Source organism: Molossus molossus, unplaced genomic scaffold (genome assembly GCF_014108415.1).
Source record: "Molossus molossus isolate mMolMol1 unplaced genomic scaffold, mMolMol1.p scaffold_m16_p_6, whole genome shotgun sequence".
NCBI classification, from domain to species: domain Eukaryota; kingdom Metazoa; phylum Chordata; class Mammalia; order Chiroptera; family Molossidae; genus Molossus; species Molossus molossus.
This window is the reverse complement of record NW_023425399.1, coordinates 34,945,953-34,961,127: the sequence shown is the minus strand read 5'-3', so window position 1 is coordinate 34,961,127 and position 15,175 is coordinate 34,945,953. Positions and strand designations below refer to the sequence as shown.

At 39.8% G+C, this 15,175-nt stretch overlaps 1 protein-coding gene across 1 annotated transcript in view; it reads right to left on the bottom strand.

Moving 5' to 3' along the window:
* Positions 1-5,134, bottom strand: part of BTBD3 (BTB domain containing 3) — a 33,860-nt gene extending 28,726 nt beyond the window's left edge. Inside the window, exon 1 of the mRNA XM_036245516.1 lies at positions 5,008-5,134. The gene's annotated coding sequence lies outside the window, so the exon portion shown is untranslated. The remainder of the gene's footprint in view (positions 1-5,007) is intronic.
* Positions 5,135-15,175: the final 10,041 nt, after the last annotated feature.

Below are 15,175 nucleotides of genomic sequence, written 5' to 3'. Positions count from 1 at the left end.
GGGGACCACTCATTTTACAATAAGCCTTTCAGCATTCTTAGATTTACACTACATGCAGTAATAATGATAACAAGATAATCTTTGTTTAAGGAGAGATGCATGTAATTACAATTTTCAAAAGAATAGTGTGACTTGCTCTACCAGATATTTCTATGTATTCTAAATCTACATTAAAAAGATGTGGCATTAATTAAAATTAGAGATCAATGCATAGACGAGTAAGGCCTAAAATAGAACTAGACCCAAAAACTAGTTAAGATCTTAAAATATAATAAAAGAAAGACAGTGAGAAAGGATGGATTATTTATATTTAACAAGTGGTGCTGGTGGAACTGCCTAGTTGGGGAGAAAAAGGTGGTGTAAGACAATTCATATCCATACACTAACATAAAATTAAATGTAAATACCTAATATATTTCCAATTTCTTTTTTCATTTACTTCACTTCTGGTTTTTCCAAACATAAATGTTCACAAGGAGAAATCATAAAGGACAAGATATAGAAAGCTAACTATTTAAAAATGAAAATATTTTGTTTGGAAAACACCACAAAGTAAAAAACAAATTATGACCTGGAGGTGAGGGTGGGGAGAATCACTACAAATATGAAAAAGACACAATATTCTTTATATAAAACAAGTATTTAAAGTCATTTCTAAAAATCATCAATTAAGAGTAAAATGAGCAAAGTACCTCTCAAAAGATAAGCTCTCAAAAGATAAACTCTCAAAAAATAAAAGAAAAAACTAATTACTAATTTCACTTGCTACCCAAAAAAATATATAAATTAAAATCAGATCATATTTTCATAGAAAATTAGGAAAGATTTAACAATGGAATGCTGACATGGGACAACCATTCTGTGCTTAAGGCAATCAGTGTATCTAGGCATAAACAATTTGGCACATGCCTCAAGAGTCATAAGAAACTTCACCTCTGCCTGAGGAATTCTTTTTAAATCTAACCCAAGCCCTGGCTGGTTTGGCTCAGCGGTTAGCGCATAGGTCTGAGGACCAATGAGTCGTGGGTTCCATTCCAGTCAAGAGCACCTTGGTTGTGGTTAGTACCCCACCCTGGTCAGGTCCTGGAGGAGGCAACCAGTCCATGCGTCTCTCTCACATGGATGTTTCTCTCTTTCCCCTTCTCCCTCTCTCTCCCTGCCACTCTATCTGATAATAAACAGAAAAATATCCTCAGGTGAAAATTAAAAAAAAAATACCTAACCCAAAAAGGTCAGACATACTGAGACTTTCAGACAAGGACATTTATCCCAGCTCTGCCTGCATGTCTCTTACTTTCTGAGCCTACCTCCTCTTTCAGACTCTTTTGAGGACCCTCCTTTATATTCAGTTTAGTCCATCTCTCCATATTGTGGCCACCTTTATTACCCTCATTCTATGCAATCATAAGGAAATGTAATGAAAAAATTAGGTGATTAAGTTCACTAAGATAGAAAGCAGCAAAGTTAGATTTTTGCAGCCAGCATTTAATACCATTTTCTCAAACTACTAAAAATAGAAATATGTCAAACAACAGAAAACAAGGTAAATTTGGGCATATCCATCATTAAAAATCGTATTTTCAAGGAAGATTTAAGGACATAGGATATCTGTGAGATTAAGTAAAAAGGGCAATATTTAGAACTACAGATGAAATTAAAATGTCAAATTTGTTTAAAAATATGCCTGGACAAATAAAAAAGGACAAATGGAAAAACTTCATCCCATGAGCAGTTGTTTATTTCTGAATAGTGACTGTGATTTTTATTTTCTTAATCTTTCTTTTTTTCTTTAGGGGGTGGGGTATTTCTAGAAAACATCTACAACAGGGATAATTGCATTTCATTTTATTTTATTTTATTTACTTATTTATTTTTGTTAATCATCACTGAAGGTATTTTTTTCCACTGATTTTTTTTTTTTTGAGATTGGAAGGCAGGGATGGGGACAGAGAGGGGGAGAGAGAGAGAAACATCGATGTCAAAGAGACAGGTCTATTGGTTGCCTCCCACACACGCCCTGACCTGGCTTGCCAGGAGCAGACTTGCAACCCAAGTATCTGCCCCTGACCAGGAATTGAACCCAAGACCCTTTCATGTGCAGGTCGTTGCTCTACCCAATGGGCCACACTGGCTAGGGCGTTTTTATTTTTAAATATTTAAACACAATAGAAACAATAGAAATTCTTAATTGTACCTGCTTAGAAGGCCTCCATTTTTAAATAAGCAATGAAAACAGGAAAGATTAGGTGAGAGGTTACTGTCTTAGCAACATGGCATTACTGTTGGACTACAAGGTCCATCAAATGAGAGGGATGTCCATCATTATTTTCTCAGAGTGAAATTGGAAAATTAGCTTTATAGAACCTGCTTGATAGTCCAGTTAACTGAAATTTAACTAGCAGATAAAACAAGACATATTGGCAACAGAAAACCTCTTCAACACTCAATATGTGCTCCAAATCACCCAGCCAGTGTGGCTCAGTGGTTGAGCATCGACCCATGCACCAAGAGGTCGCCAGTTAGATTCCCAGTCAGGGCACATGCCCAGATTGTGGGCCAGATCCCCAGTGGGGGCATGCAGGAGGCGGCCAATTGGTGTTCTCTCTCATCAATGTTTCTATCTCTCTCTCTCTCCCTTCCTTTCTCTCTAAAAACCAATAAAGAAAAAAATTTTTTTTAAAAAGCTAATTTAAAAAAATTTCTCTCTCTCTCTCTCTCTCTCTCTCTCTCTCTCATTGGACTACTAAAAGCATTTTGGAATTCCCTGACTGAATTCGTATTATTATTTACACAGTAAAGCTAGAAAGGTTTCAAAAACCAAAAGCCTCAGACAAGTGACATATTTCTATACTATGTTATTCAAAACAGTTTTAAAGGTTCCCTGGAAGGAAAACTGGAAGTAGATGACTACCAAATATCTGTTTTAAGCATAGAATTAACATTTTTAAAAAGTATCTTTGGATGTGTGCCCTGGGGACACATCCAAATTTGTAGACAAACTGCCTTTCCTTTGTTATGGCAAAGTGCAACACTACAAATGGTTACCTTCTTGTAAAGAAGCATGGCAAAGCACTTTCTAGGAACAAAACAACTTAAAAGCTGTATTAACTTTTCTTTGCCAAAAATTATCAAAGGTTTTTTGCATGGTTGTAGGATTACCTTTCACTTTTAAAATTTCTTACCTGTATGGTTTTAGGACTTTAAAGAAATGATACAGTTCTTAGGTTTGCGTGCCACACAGGAAAACTGTTTCATGTTGTTGTTGTTTTTGTTTGTTTGTTTTTTAAATTGTTTCCACTTTATTTTGGAACTTTGTTAAACAAGTTTTCAGCGCAAAGACTGGGAAAACAATGAATATTCAGGGGAGAACAACACAGTCAACATCACCTCATATGAGAGCATCATTAACTAATTTTGTAATTACTTAGAAAAACTGGAACTGTATGAGCTCACCATTACCTGTACTGAGACCAAGAACTGAAAATGGTGATTTAAAAATCTTCAGTAAAGGTAGTCCTATTCAGAAACCCAAAGATAAGGACCCGCCCACTTCCCTTGGAGACCCGGTTGCTAGGAGAACCCGCAATAACCCTTTTAGAGCCAGTATAGTCTGGGCAAGGAGGATCCTCCCAGAGCGCTAGGGATTGTTAAAAGAGGAGAGTGGGAGGAGGATGAAGAGAAGAGGGTTAAAAAAAAGACGACACCCTTTGACTCCAGAGAAAGTGGGCTTAATAACCCCGAAAGAAATTCAAAACACCAGTTAGAACAATGTTCTGGACTCTGGAGTCACAATACAGTTCAACTGAAGTTTGAAACAGTAGAGACGCTTCCCTCCGTCCCTAGTGGGAAACAAACAACCCTTTGTGAGTTCCTGTCTATATAAAATGAAGCTACAGAGTTTCATCTCACCAACTAGAAACTGAATGACACTTTGTAACACTAAAATCTTGACTTTCTTATGTTAAACCCGTGGTTCCCAAACTCTGCTGCATGTAGGAGTCACCCAGGGATCTTTATACACCGAGTTGTAAATAATCTGGGATGTGATTTGAGCACAGAGTTTTAAAACTCCCCAGTGCTTCTCTTGTGCAGCCAATTTTGGGAACTACTGTATGCCATGATTTGGCGAGGTGGCTGAGAGTATTTTTTAAAAGAAGGTACAATTATCTCCCTTTGTCTTTTTAAGGCTAATAATAGAATTAGCTGGCTTTTCCCAAGCACACACAGGACAATAGGTTGCCTCATAAATAGGAATCCCCAGCATGCCCTAACAATACTTTCTTTGAGATAAAAAGGCAGGGTAGTTTCAGTCTTTTCTTCCCAAGAGGGCAAACATCCTTCTTACCAAAACACCAAACTCATATCTATTTTAACAGCGAATGGGCCATGAATGCCGCTAATAAGAACCTGGTGGATCAGCTCCAGGTCCAGAAAGAGCCAAACCCGCAGTATCCCACCATCATTCTCCGGGGTCAGGCCACGACCAGGGCTGGGTGTCGGTCCCTGGAGCCCCCTCAATAAAGTTACTTGAGGGAAGTTTGCTCACGTTTCCTCCCCGAACGAGGGTCGCAGCCCCGCCACCTGCTCGACGCCAAGGCTCCCCAGCCGCGCCCCCCGGTGGACCGCCGCCATCTCCGGGGGTCGCGCCCACTCCGGGTGCCCGGCCGGCCCTGGAGCCCGGGGGCTCGCCTCTTCCCTCCCTGGGGTACTCCGGCTGCAGCGCGCCCAGCCCCTGGGGCTGGGGCGCCGTGACCCCCGCGCGGACCCTGCACCGTCGCGCCTGAAAACCCTAGGAAAGCCCGCCCACGGGGATAGAGCCTCTAAAGCCGGGGCAGGGCTTCCAGACGCCTCCGAATCCCCGGGTCTAGCGCCGGCCCCGGGCCGCGTCCCGGCCCAACTGCGCTCGGTCCCTCCGGCCCGCGACCGGGAGCGCGCCGCTGGCCCGGCGGTCTGGCGCTGCGCACGCGCGGAGGCAGCAGCCCGCTCGCTCGCGGCGCCCTCACTCACCGCCCGCGTTCCTCTTCGCCTCCGGCACCGCCGCCGCCTGCACTGCTCGCTGCTGGACGCTCCGGCCCGGTGCCCACTCCTGAGGCCCCGGCCCGGGCACTGGGGAATCTAGCGCCCAGCGGGCTCAGCGGGCACCCGCACGCAGGGCACGCTCCGCGGGGCCGCGCGCGCGCGCCCGAGGGCTGGGAGGGGGCGGGGTCAAGCGGGCGAGGTTCCCGAAGGCGGCTGTGGATACAGGGCATGCGCACTGCCTGTCTCCTCGGAGGGGGGTGGTCGGGTGAAAAATGGGCGGTGACCCTGGACCAGTGAAACGGAGGAAAGTAGAAAGGGCCAGGAGTCCTCTTCACTGAGAGGCAAATTTGCCCTTGTCCCACCGACCGAAAGTTTCCTGATCTGGGTCATTAATTAATGTTAATCGTTTATTGAGCATCTACTTTGGCAGATTCTCTGTGCAAGATACAGGGCATCCTCTGATACTGGGTAACCCATTAGATTTGGGTTTGGGATTACATTTCTGGAACTAATTCCAACCCTCCCTTTGCACAAATAAGAAGAATGCATAGAGATCGCCCCATATATAAAACTGCGAACCTTAACTGCGCTATAAGCAGTTGAGGGACTGGGCATTGCTGCTGTCTCTGGTGAAGAGAAAAACTTCTTTAAGAAGCCTGGAAGCATAAGAGCTAGAGTCAGAAGATAAGTTCACCTGGTAAGAAAGGTGAATACAAAGGCATAAGTGGAGGGGGGGGGAGAGCAAATATATGAGCTCATGAACCCTATTGGGAACAGGCTTACCCTGAATGTGTTGTTCATAGTGAATGGCACAAATGACAGCTGGAAGGGTAGTTGTTGAAGTTCACCTGGATTTGATTTTTAACCTTTAACCTCAAAATTTTAGCATTTCTTCAGTGGGTAATTGAGAAACACTAAACTTGGGTAGAGAAGGGCCTTCGGCAGTCTGATTAAATGCAGAATTTAGGAATATAAAGACTAGAGACATGAAATGCTACAGTACGTACTCTAGATGAGAAGTAGTAGGGTTCTAAGTTTAAGTGTTGGCACCAGGAATGGAAAGCATGAAAAAGTTTCCCGTGATCGTGAAGGACAGGAGGATTTTCCTAGCTTTATGACAGACCCTACTTCTTGGTCATGATACTTGGTAAATATTTATGAGTGCATAAATTAGGCCTTTAAAATATACAGCTACAGTCACTAAATGATTCTTTTAACATAATTTGGCCCTGGAAGAATTTATCTCTACTCAATCAAAAAACTTAATTTGAGAGGCAGTATGTAGTGAAAGACGTGTGGGCTTTGAAAGACAGAAACCCCTTTTATAAAGTCCAGATACTCCAATATAAACTATTTGTGTGTGTTTTGTTTGTTTGTTTGTTTGTTTGTTTTTACATGAGTTTATTAGAGGGGGCCAGAGTTATCGTGAGTACAAGTTGCAGGTTGAAAGGAGGGGGCAGAGGGTTTGGGCAGCACTGCCAGCCTGAGGTCAACAAGACAGGAAGCCAGGAGGCCACAGCCAGTAGAGCTTCAGGTCAGCGGGCAAGCAGGCAAGCTGCTCTTCATCCTGCAAGTGCCAACACCTAGGGCATTGGTGGAGGCACACCCGAAGTAGAACAGCACCATGGCCAGGAGATACTTATCTGAAATCTGGAAACAGGGATCTTTGAAGAGGAATTCCCGATGGAAACTATGCTCCAGAAGGCTGAGGAAGGCCTGGAGCTCTTGGTGTTGGTGGGAATGGAGAGACCCACTGCCCCCATCTTGATGACTCTAGCCACACAGATTCACCTGAATGGCAACCACATGGGCAGGGTCTTGGGCTTCACTCATCTCTTAGGGGATGGGGATTGGGTGGAGTGGGGATGGGTGACCTGAGCTCAGAGATACCTTCAGCATCTAAAATAAACTATCTGATAGTAAACAAATTATTTATTATCTCTGAGCCTTACTGTGCTCATCTGTAACATGGAATCATAATGCTTACCTTTTTGATGGATAGTTTAAAAAAATTTTTTTTTCTTTATTGATTTTAGAGAGAGAAGAAGGGAGAGGGAGAGAGACATAGAAACATCGATGAGAGAGAACATCAATTGGCTGCCTCCTGCATTCCCCCGACTGGGTGCATATGCCCTGACTAGGAATCAAACCGGTGACCTCTTGGTGTATGGGTCGACACTCAACCACTGAGCCACACCAGCCTGGCGTTGATGGATAATTGTATATGTCAATTTAGCTGGCCACAATACTCAGGTATTTGGTCAAACATATTCTAGTTTACTATGAAGGTAGTTTTTATTTTTATTTTACTTTATTTGTTGGTACGTGCCCCTAATGGGAACCGAACCCAGGACTCTCTGGTCTGCAGTCCAGTGCTCCAACCGCTGAGCCAAACTGGCCAGGGCTGAAGGTAGTTTTTAAAGGTGAGGTTAACATTTAAATCGGTGGGCTTTGGGTTTCTGACGCCCCTAATTAAGAAAGACTGACCTGCCATGAGTAAAAAGGAATTGTGCCAACAGACTGCTTTTGGAATTGAACTGCAACTGTTCCCTGGATATCCAGCCTGCCAGCCCACCCTTCAGATTTTGAACTTACCAGACTCCAAAATCACATCAGTCACTCTTTAAAATAAGTAACTTTTCTCTAAGGATAGATAGATAGATGTTGGTTCTGTTTCTCTGGAGAACCCTGACTAATATACCTTGCAAGATTATGAAAATTACATAAATTAGCATCTGAATCTGAAAAATGGGGATTATGATCTTCAACTTGTAAGGTTATGAAAAATTAAATAAAAATGGGTAAAGCATCCAACACATAGTAGGGTCTGAATAAATGGCAGCTACTATCGTGTGTGAATCAATACCAGAGGCATTGTGAGAGCATTTCTCAGTTTGCTAGATAATAACATTAAATTTAAAAACCAGATTTAAGAGATAACAGAAAATGTTGGTCTCTTTAGCTCTGATATGCTAAAAAGGTAATAACATGTGAATATTTAAATTATTTGGAAATAAATGCTAAATGAGCCATTAAGTAAATAGACTCTAGCTATATTCTTAAAAGAGCAAACATGCAAAGCACATGTGAACATTTTTATTCACATCTGAACATTTTGTTCCAATATATGTGCCAATTCAATTTACTCTACTTACTACTAGGAAGAAGAAATCTAAGAAAAGCTTACTTCTGAAATAATTCCCAGTCTCAGAGTAGGTTCATGCTATAGCATTCAATGCATTCATTGAATTCCTTCTGGGGCATGCCTATAGCTATTGGGAACATATAAAAATGGGTAAAATATACCATTTAATCTACAAATATTTCCATTTATTATGTCCTAGGCAGCATCCCTGCCCTCAGGGAATTTATCAAATAGCCTGGAGAAAAATGAATAACTATAACTATAACTTAAGGCAGAATGTGGCAAGCACCTGAGGAGGAACATAAATGATTAAGCCAACTGTATCTTGTTCAGGAGGCTGGTGATGGAGGCTCATTCTCCCAATCCTGCCTCCGTTATTGCCCCCAGCTTTGCACAGTTTGGTATAGTGCAAAATAGTGGAGCAGAGCAGCATGTTTTAAAAACGTTTTGAGCAAAGTTGATAAATATCTTTTTCTTTTTTAATCCTCAACCGAGGATATTTTTACATTTATCTTCAGACAGAGTGGGAGGGGGAGAGAGAAACATCAGGACAAACCACAAGTGAGGTACATGCCCTTGGCTGGAATTGAACCTAGGACTCTTTGGTCTGCAGGCCAATGCTATAGCCCCAGAGCCAAACTGACCTGGGCAATAAATATCTATTAAAATAACACTTCATTCCAAGGACTCACTTGCTTCAGAATAAGAGAGGGGCAGAAGAGATATTTACAACCCACTCAGATGTCAAAGCTCCTTTATTCTTTGTCTTCTGTTTATTGTTCTGGCTGTTTTTTTGTTTGTTTTGTTTTGTTTAAAGGAAAATTTAACTTTAGAGTTAGAAAGGAACTGAGATAGATTTCCCTGACCTAATAGAAATTTATGAGGAAAATACATAAAAATTCACATGACAATAACAAAAGATGGGAGTTTGGTTTTATAAAAGGACAAGGAATGATTGAGTTGGAAACAAAAATGACTGTCATGTTTGTTCTGTAACCAGTGTCGTCATAGTTGTGACGTTTTTCCTTTTGGCTGAGAATGAAATATTCCACCATGGATGAGAGTAAACCAACTCCAAGACTGACAAAAGAAGTAATTTGGGGAAAATACACAACATTTTAGTAATCTTTAAACAATTAGGATGTTATTTTATTATGAGAATTTGTGAAGATATTAATTTCAGGAGCTTTGGCACAGTGAATGGGAAATAAGTTAATCTGAGATAAAAGGAAACCCTATACCAGAAAAGGAAAAGTTTTAATAAAATCAAAAGGAATGGCCTTCAGCCATGGATGTTAATTATCATATGGTATATAATAGTGATGATGCTAGGAGATATGAAATAAGTTGAAACACATCCTAGGCCAGATTTTTTTTTTTTTTTTTTAATTACAAACCCTGGAATGGTGTCTTACAAACTTAACCAATGCACTTGCATTAAATGGTTTAAAAATAGATTTGCAACACAGTTAACTCTACACTATTCATACTCAGCATTCTCCTTTCAATGATTTTTTTTTATTAATGCTGTTCAAAAGAATTCAACCTGAACAGTATCAGAAGTAGAATGTTGCCCACTCAGTAAAGAGAATGGCAATATAGGTGTTTCTTATTACAAGAATATTTGATCAGGAAAAATGAAAATTTAATAAGATGGTTAGGAGGTACAATATTGGTTATTTTTTACAGATTCTACCTCCCTCTCCCCTTTAATATTTTATCCCACTGAGAAAATGTGATTGACACACATTTTCAATAAGCTGATGTTTGCACATTTTAGTTATAATTATGAATTCTAAATAAACTACATCAGCATGACATTTAAAATAGAAAATAGAATATAATCATAAAATTAAATATATATGCATTATTTTGCATAAGCAATGACAAAAATAGTGCAACTAATCCAATATTGAGCTATAGAGGGTTTTTCTTTAAAAATGAACCACTTACAGAACATGACATCCAGTTTTCTAAAATGTAAACATACCTCATTAAGCAAGGTTTTGTAAAGTCACATGAATACAAAAATAATTATTTGAATACCTTATATTTTAGTTCAGTGGAACAGTGCTATCTAATAAAAAGAAATGTTAGCCACAAATACAAGGAACGTATGTAATTTTAACTTTTCTAGTAGTCACATTAAAAAGTAAAATAAAACAGGTGAAATTAACTTTAATAATGCATTTTATTTAATTCAAATATCCAAAATATTATTACTTTAACATGTAATAAATATAAATAATTATTAATGACATAGTTAACATTTTTTAATATTATGTCTTTGAAATCTGATGTGTATTTTCCATTTACTGCTCATCCTAATTTGGACTAGTCAAATGTAAAATGACTGTCATACTGGACAGCAGATCTAGGACTAGGTCATTGGTTCTCAGCCTGGGCTACACATCAAAATCACCTGAGGAACTTGAGAAAATGTTGATGCCTGGCTCAGAGATTCTTGTATATTTGCTCTGGGTGTCACCTGGGTATTGGAATTAAAAAAACACAAACACAAAAACTCTTCAGGTAATTCAAATATGGAGCAAAATTTGGGAAACACTAGCCTCACTTATTTTTATTTTATTTTAAAAACCATTATCAAAATTTTAATATTATGAAACCAGTGGCAATTGTTTTTATTTAAAACCAATAGCATTTAAAAATCATGCCAAAGCATACTTATAGTGTAGCCTATATAACATACATGGCATATGCACATTACTAGTATTTTTAATATAATTAATAATTGCTAATAAAATTCCAAAGCTTTGATTAATCTGGCCATGAGTTCAATGTAACATGGATGATTCCAGGTGAGGGTTTGATCTTTTCATATATAGATTTTTAAATCCTCACCTGAGGACATGCTTAGAGAGAGGAAGGGAGGGAGAGAGAGGAAGAGAGAGAAACATCCACATGAGAGAGCAACATCGATCAGGTATCCTCCTTACATGCCCCAACCGGGACTGAACCTGAAACCCAAGTATGTGTCCTGACTGGGAATCGAACCAACAACCTTTCAGGATGAATCTCAACCAACAGAGCCACTCAGGCCGGGTGAAGATTTAATCTTGGTACGTGATGAGCACTGTTAAATAATGGCACTTTTGTATATGTTCTCTGGATTCTTTTACTTTATATTTATTTAATAAATTTCTTAATAGAGAAATCACCTTTAACTACAGAGTCATGAAACTTTTCTGTGATGCCTACATTTGCTTGATATGTTTAACTCTTGTGTCCAGTATCTGACAGATATTTCCCATCTGGTTTTTTACTCCAGTGATTATTGGTTATCTGTACCTAATATATTAGGTATATCTAATATTGCACAGTTAACAAGTGACTCTAAGATTTTAGTGTCATTAAAATAGCAACCTTTGTTACTTTCATCAAGCTTATGGGTCTGCTGTGCAGTTTTGCTTCTGGGCCAGACTTGACTAATCTTTCAGAAGCTCTCTCACGCGTCCACGTTTAGCTGGTGGGGTGCCTGGAGGCAGGCTGGTCTAAGATGGTGTATAGAGCAAGAGCAGAGCAGACTTTTTGGACACTTTTTGACAATCCAGTACGGAGTCACTGTCAGTGATGACAATTATGTCAAGTGTGATCTGCCCAAGACTGGGATAATGGAGGAACCCCAAACCCCCAAAACCACAAGTCTGGATATTCCCATAAGGACTCCATCTGAACGCTGATATGAGTTGGACCTAAGAACTCAGAGCTCCAACCATTGGATGCTGGAACTTACCTGCACCACATGTCACTCTTGGAGCCCAACAGGCCTTCAATTCCACAGAATACATCTCACCACTGTAGTCACCTGGCTTGAGACTGACACCCACCTCTTCACCTGCTGACCTGCCAGTGACAAGGGACTCAGCACCTGTCGCTTGCTCTACTTGCTCTATTGCATAAACTCCCTCTCTGTGTGTGTAACCGGCATTTAACTCCATTGGCTTATTGGGGAGATCTTTCTCAATAAACCTAGCATTGTGGAAAGACGAATGTGTGTGACTTCTTTCGGGCATGTTCCCTTGCTCATGACCGATGGTCTCACCTGGAACAACTCAGCTCTGTTCCTCGTGCTCTCTTAACCTCTAGCAAACTAGCCTATATTTGTTCTCAGAGCAGTGATGGCCTTCCAGAGATGATGGAAAAATATGAAAGCACGTTTCCAAGCTTCTGAGTGCATCAAGTTGATACCGTTTCATTGTTTAAAGCAAGCCACAGGGGCACACCCCGAGTCAGTGCAGGAGGTATTACTAAAGAGTGTGGATGCAGGCATGAGTGCATTTAATCTACTGTACACAGTGTTTTATTTGACTAGCTCTATCGTGTTTTATTCTGTTTGATTTTCAATTGTTGTTACTCTGCCACATTTTAAAAAATGTATCTTAGCTACTGCAGTATTGAATCTCTCTCCCTGTTGTAAAAGGGATCTCACTCTAAGTTTTATTAGTATCCTGGTTTTTAGAATGTTTCTTTGTGGTTTAGTCATTTTACGCTTTTAAAACTTCTTTTTAAACCTGATTATATAGATAAATGAATATAATCTGTGACTGATTAGACAGAAACAATGAGTTTAAAAGGCTGTGCGTTGTCTTGAATTCCAAGGTTTTAAATGCTATATATTTGTAAAAATTCTATATTTGATTTTTTTAAGATCAAGTAAATATATAATGCAATTTGATAAACACTCACTTCCTGCTTGTCCTTTGTCCATTGAACATTTTGTAGTTCATACATGTGTTTTTCACTGCATTCTTTCACAGTTGATGGCTCAATTCATCATATAAAACCATTTCTACCCTTACTGGTTTGGCTCAGCCATTAGAGCGTCAGCCTAGCAACTGAAGGGTTGTGGTTCAAGTCCAATCAAGGGCACGCAAGTACCTGGGCTGCGAGCGGGTTCAATCCCCAGCCGGATCGGGGTTGTGTGGGAGGCAATCGATGTGTCTCTCTCTCTCTCTCCATCCCTTCCATCCTCTCTAAAAATCAATGGAAAATATCCTCGGGTGAGGATACTACAAAGCTATATATGGATAGATCTTAAACCCAGACATTAAAGTAAAAGGCATTGTATTTTATCAGTTGGGTATATGACTAAGCTGTGTTTTAAAAAATAAAACAAGTACATTTTCTTCTCTGAGGTTACTTATTTAGTGTCTGGGGAGCTTCAGGGTCCTATAGAAACCTCCCCCCCACTTAAACAGGCATTGTAAATTGTTTGTTACTAGATTATAATCTTATAAGAGTAAATTGCAGTTCACAGAGCTTTGAATTACCATGCAACATTTTGTGCCTTCATGAGTAAATGATAAAAAATAGACTAAGAAACACTACCTACTTATATTATGCTATTTTCCCTTTTAAAGGGGGTTATTACTGTGTAATTCCCCAGAAAGCTGGAGAAGGTGTTCTTTCTGCTCAAATAACTTGGACCAGGAGAAGGCCAGTGGGTTCTAATTCTCTCAATGTTAGCTTGTGGGTTTGTAGTATTCTGGAACCTAAAGTGGCAGCATAAAGCCTTAGCCCACCAGCCCTCTTACTTTGATTTTCTTCAGGACCAAATCTCCAAATAGAATCAAATGCAAGTAGTTTATGTGGAAGTGATCTGAGGAAACACTGGTGGGGAAATGAAACAATGAAGGGCAGGTAACCAAGTTATTGGACAGAGCTCAGTCCTGCAGAGGAACTCTGGGAGCCAGTGAGAATGCACAGCTCAGGGATATCCCAATGGAAGGGCCAGGGAGCTGGGACCATTATTCATTTACTCCCATTCATCGAGGGACTAGAGAGCTGGAATCATTATCTACCAATTCCTGTCTAGTCTATCAAAGACTGAGGGCTGCTCCCAGGGAAACTAATTTCCCTACACATTCATTCAGTGCTTGCTCGTGAGCTGAATGTGGTTCTGTGGCCACAAAGAAAGTCAAAGAACCTTAATTGCTGGCAACTGGAAGTCAGGCATCTTGCACCAGTGAGTGTAAGGGAATATGAACAGGGCAGCACAATTATGTACCAGCAACATAGGGGCATGAAGTGACATGAAGGAGTTCCTTCTCAGGCAGACCTGAATATTATTTTTATTACCTTTAATGATGGCCTTTTAAAAATATATATATATATGTTTTATTGATTTTTTAGAGAGAGAGAGTAAGGGAGAGACAGATAGAAATATCAATGTGAGACAGAACCATCCATCGCCTGCCCCACTCACGCCCCCTACTGGGGATTGAGCCCGCAACCCCGGGCATGTGACCTGACTGGAATGGAACTGGGATGTCTCTCAGTTTATGGGATGACACTCAATCCACTGAGCCACACCAGCCAGGCGATGATGACTTCTTTTTACAAGTTACAAGTCAGATACATTAGGACCATGGAAAATTCAGTGGAAATCTATGTAACCGTTACATGGTGCATTAATTCACAGCGTTTCAGCATTAGGTCATCTGTTTGGATAGGTAGTCAGAAAAAACTTAGAACGATATTAAATAAAAATAATAATTTTCTTAAATAAAATTTCTAAAGAGAGTGATAAACTTATTTCTGTCCCTTTCAAGTATATTTGATATGTTAATCAGAGTCCATAATAAGTTTTCATTTCTTTCCCCTAGTAATATAAATTTATAAGGAAATTCAAGATTGATTTACTTTCTTGAGCAAAAAGTAGGCAAGCAATATAAATGAATAAAGAAGGTGAGCTAGAGACTAGGAAGTTTGCCTCTTTATAAAGGAAACAGCTACTTTTCAGTCCCCGTCTGTAGTTGCCATGTGGGAATGAAAGGTCTCATGTTATCAGACCTTCTGAGGATTCAAGAAATATTGTAATTTGAACACTTCCAGTATTAACATTTTGTCAATTATTAAAAACTGTGCTAGCCTAACTTCATAAGTAGCAAGGACATCATTTCTCAACAGAATAAACTGTGAAGTTATTGCTTAACTTTGAAGATATAATTCTATTAAAATTTATAATTAACCTTTTGATATTGAAATAAA